The following is a 5,345-nucleotide window of genomic DNA, read 5'->3' as shown; positions in this document are numbered from 1 at the left end:
AATATCTTTCAGTAGCGATGCCACAAAACTACTATTACCAGCAATATTGCCAAAATCACAGTAACAATAGTCAGAGTCAAATTCCACATGCGATAAGTCAGAAAACCGAACTGTGTAACACCGTAACGATATCTTTCTTATAACAATGCCACGAACCTACTATTACCACCAGGAAAATAGCCAAAATCGCAGTAACAATAACCAGAGTTAAATACCATACTCCATGAGTCAGAAAACCGAAATAGACAACACAATTCCAGATGGACCTTAAAGCGAGCTCCTTCCTTAAGGTCCCCAAACATGTACTTATGGTGCTAACCACAAAGTATATACCAAACACTGCCTCGCAGAAGATCACCTTCTGACTTACAGACAGTTCCAGATGACCGGTCTACCAGAAAACCAAACCAGAATAAAGAATATACTCACTTACAATGATGGGGTCCTTGTCTGCCTCCGCAGTGATCCGGTGAGTCGAGGAGTCCCTCCGGGAAATCCCGGGGGTACCCTAGGGAGTCCTGTTCCCAGCAGGTCCTGCAGTCCGGCAGAGAGGTTGTCCCATCTGGGTCGCCAAATTGATTCAAAGATCGAAGCCGAAATTCCTTTAAGTGGTATATTCTTTATTGCAGCGCTGGATGCACGGGGGATCTCTCCACCTATCGTGCATACCCAAAGCAGAAAGCAGTCTTGAATTTATACAATCAATCTATCAATATTCTACAAGCACCTATACATACGCATTACCTATCCCCGCCTTCCCTCGCTTCTCATGCTAATTAGCCTTTTGGCACCTTGCGCCTGCGCAGAGCCTTCCAAGAATTGTGGGCAGGGGTCTTTGGGACGTGGGCAGGGGTCTTTGGGAGGAAGACCCCGAGTCTTCCTCACAGTGTACTTTTCACCTTTGGTCAGGAATCTGCTGAATTGGCATGTTTCTTAATTGCAAGAGCTGGTTGTTGCCAATTCTCCCGTTTGTTGTATCTTTATAATGAATTCCAATGTCCAGTTTCGAGAGTTATAGTCCTTACATTCGTTTCTCTGTCCGCCTGCCGCTTCCTTATCATGAGTTCCAGTGTCTTGTTTCGAGATATACAGTCCTTGTCTGGGGATTGTCCTTGCCTCCCCAATACCTCCTTAATCAATCCCCCCTTTTCTTTTCCCATGCAAATTCTTTTGCATCAGATACTTTCTTTATTTACAGTAACACAACAAAGCAGGCATCTAAACAACATGCACACAAATATTCCTAACACTACTAATACGATTAGAGCAATGAATACTTGTTTCAACCATTGGAAATTGGGCAACCAGGAGGTTAACTTAGTCCATAGTTCACTAAAACTCCATGAAAGATCATCTTTACTGATCTCATGTAGGATCCTGGTCTGCTTCCATATTTCTTCCAGGTCGGTAGAGATCCTTCCACTCTGATCTACATACATACAACAACTTGTGTTTATTACTGTACAGACTCCCCCTTGAGTGGCCAGTAACAAGTCTAGGGCCATCCGATTTTGGAATACTACCTGTGATAAACTAGATATCTCTTCTTGTTGAGCCTTTATAGCATCCAGAATTTTGTTTTCTAACTTCTCTATAATTGCAGAAATATTAACTATTGCCTTTTCCAATTCACTCACTCCTAACCATGGGATAAACCATCGCACAAAACTATGAAAAGGGGTGTGTCTCTCTACCAATGGATTGTTAATTTTTCATCTGATTCTCCGGATATGATTTCTCAAGTAACCTCGAGGCACTACATCATGTACTGTCATATTGGGGACTACCGCTCCAAGAGTGCAAGTTCCCTTCCAATTCTCAGGCAAGACCTTACGGGCTGTATCATTGCATAGCCAATACCACCCTTTTCCTTCTGGAACCGTCCAGCTGGTTGAATTTGCCCAGCCGCTAGTCGTACTAATATCAATTGTTCAATTACAAGATGTCTGATTTCCCACATAAGTAGTATCCGTATTTATACAATGCTGTTTTCCTATACCCTTAGGCGGGTTACACCTTTGTACACACACATAATAGGATTCTAACGGCAAAAAGCTACTCACTTCTAGTTCCAAAACTGCTTAATATTTTCGACCCCAAGATGTGTTTTCCCACAAATTAGTCCAAGATAAGTTTGCAGGCAAGGGAATCCCAATTAACGATACACCCTTATTCCCATGCTGTGGCAGATGGGTGCATACCCAACAGTTCGTCTTATTAGTTACTTGAGAAATTGTTTGTATTAAGGTCAGGTGTAAGTTCTCATCCCAAGTTGCCCACCCCAAATCCGAGAACCGCACCCCTGCAATCATTAGGATCTGGAAAACCGTAATTTTGTTGGTCCAGTTGGAGTGGTGGTCCATATCCTCGCCGGGGCCTTCTTCACCCTTGAATTGTGGATCCAAGCTGCTTGCTTCTTAATCTTAATGGCGGTGTGTGTTGTCAGTAATACTTGGTGTGGTCCCATCCACTTTCCTTCCATTTTTCCTGCACGGGTTGTCCTGAAAAAGTCTTTATATATATATAATCCCCGAGCTTAAAGGGGTGGATTGGTTGATCCAACCCTCTAGCCCTGGTCCCTAAAACAAATGTATGTACTTTATTTAATTGTTTCTGAAGTTCAGTTATATAAGCATATAAATATTCTGATCCTAACTGCGTTAGGTCCTCTCCACTAAATAGAAATTGCTATGGCCTTCCATATAAGATTTTGAAGGGACTCAAATTTCCTTTTATTCTAGGTTTAACTCTAATTCCAAGTAATGCTAAAGGGAGGGATTGAGGCCATGACAAATTAGCTTCTTATCCAATTTTAGCTATTTATTGTTTAATTAAATGGTTCATTTTTTCTACCTGTCCACTTGCCTGTGGTCTATAAGGAGTATGCAGTTGCCAATCTATCTTTAGAATCTTACTTATCTGGTCTACCACTTGTGCACAAAAATGTGAAACTCTATCAGAAGACATTGCTACTAGAATCCCAAAGCATGGTATTATTTCATTTAACAAGACTTTAACCACTTCTCTTGCTTTGGTTGTTCGACAGGGAAAGGCTTCAGGCCTTCCTGAAAACGTGTCAGTCAGAACCAGTAAATAATGATACCCCCCTTTTCTAGGGAGTTCTGAAAAATCAATTTGCCACTGTTGCCCCGAATAATTTCCTTTACCGATTATTCCAAATTTTATTCTATCCTTGGTATTGTGTAAGCAAATGCTACATTGTTGAGTTACTTGTTTTATCATATCGTCCCACTAATGTCTGACTCAGGCTCTTATGCAGTGTGCCAGCTCCCCAATGCGTTTTATTGTGTTCTGTAAGAACTATGGGCCATGTCAAACTAGAGGGTATTACTATGGGGTTATCTTTTAAATATACTCATCCATCTGGTTTCATTTTACCTTTCAAATCTTCAATTAATTTTAAGTCTTCTTTTGTATAATTTGGATATAGTTTGGATTTTACCGTCTGGTATCAAAGACAATGCCTTCACCTCAGTTATTTCAGCTGCCTGCTTAGCCTCTGCCAATCGATTTTCCAGTTTCAAAATCGGTGTTCCCCTTTTGGTGTCCCTGACAATGCATGATAGCTACCTTTTCTGGTTGTTTTACAGCCTCTAACAATTTTAAAATTTCTTCAGCATACTTTGTGTTTTCACTGAGCAGTCAGCAATCCATGTTCTTTCCAAATTGCTCCATGAGCATGTACCACGCCGAATGTATATTTAGAATCTGTCCAAATATTTACCCTTTTTCCCGCTGCCAGTTCCAATGCTCTCGTGAGAGCAACTATCTCCACCTTTTGAGCTGATGTTCCAGGGGGTAAAGGCTTAGACTCGATTACCTGCTGAGTAGTTGTTATAGCATATCCAGCTTTACGTTGTCTTTGCGTAACAAAACTGCTCCCATCCGTGAACCAAGTTTCTTCCGCGTCTTCCATGGGCTCCTCCTTAAGGTCTGGTCGGCTGGAATACACAGTCTCTAGAGTTTCTAAACAATCGTGAATCACAGCTTGTGCCGGAGCATCACTAAGAAAAGAGGCTAGATTCACAATATGAATTATCACAATCTCCACGTCGTCCTGTTCTACCAATATTGCTTGATATTTCAAAATCATCAATTCTTGTTTAAGTTGTTTAAAGACTTTTTGTGCTTCTCCAGTCCAGACTAACTTTGACTGGTTAATCTTTATCAATTCACATAGAGGCTTTACCAATAGTCCATAATTATAAATCCAAAGGCGACACCAACCTGTCATTCCTAAAAAGCTTTGTAGCTCCTTTACCATTTGAGGTTCTGGAGTCCGGCAAATGACTTCCTTATGTTCAGTTCCTAGTTCTCGTTGTCCTTCCGAAATGTCAAATCCCAGATAGGTCACACTTTGTTGAGCCAGCTGGACTTTCTGTCAAGAGACTTGATATCCATTTAAACCCAGAAAATTAAGACGACTTATAGTCCATTGAATCCAACTCCCTTTAGTCTCGGTAGCTATTAAGAGATCATCTACATATTGTAACAAAGCACCTTCAGTGTCCGGAGGTATCCATGTTTCGAGTTCCCTTGCTAATTGGTTTCCAAAATTAGTGGGGCTATTCTTGAATCCTTGAGGTAGTAATGTCCACGTAAGCTGCGTCTTTCTGCCTGAATCGGGATTTTCCCATTCAAAGGCGAATAGGTTTTGGCTTTCTGTGGCTAAGCCTAGGCAGAAGAAGGCATCTTTTAAATCCAGTACGGTAAACCAGACTTGACTATTCTTTAATTTAGTCAGCAAAGTATAAGGGTTTGCCACTACTGGATGTATATCCTCAGTGATTTTATTTATGGCCCTCAAATCCTGAACTAGCCTATAGCTTTTTCATCTGCCTTTTTAATTGGCAATATGGGTGCATCGGATTCTGATTCGCATTCAATCAATAATCCATACTGTAAAAACTGATCAATTATCTCTTTAATTCCTTTCCTATCTTCTGTCCTCAAAGGATATTACTTAACCTTAACGGGTTTCTCTCCTGGCTTTAATTTAATAATTATTAAGGTCACATTTTTAGCTCTTCCAGGGACTTCGGTAGCCCAAACTCCTGGACATACTTGATCTGTGATCTCTAAAGGTATTTCACTTTTAGGGTCAGTTTGTATTAGTGCCAAGCTTAACACATTTATTAGTTGTTCTTCTCCTGTTCTTAATTCCATTTTCCCTTTTTCAAAGACAATTTCTGCTCCTACTTGCTCTAATAAATCTCTACCTAAGAGTGCCCATGAGGAGCTAGGCATAGATAAAAATCTGTGTATGCCCCATTGTTTCCCTAATTTGTACTTCAAAGGTTCACAAAAATAAGCCTTTTCGGTTA

This window comes from Aythya ferina, assembly GCF_964211825.1.
Source record: "Aythya ferina genome assembly, contig: HAP1_SCAFFOLD_64, whole genome shotgun sequence".
Taxonomy (NCBI): domain Eukaryota; kingdom Metazoa; phylum Chordata; class Aves; order Anseriformes; family Anatidae; genus Aythya; species Aythya ferina.
Note: the sequence above shows the minus strand (reverse complement) of the source record.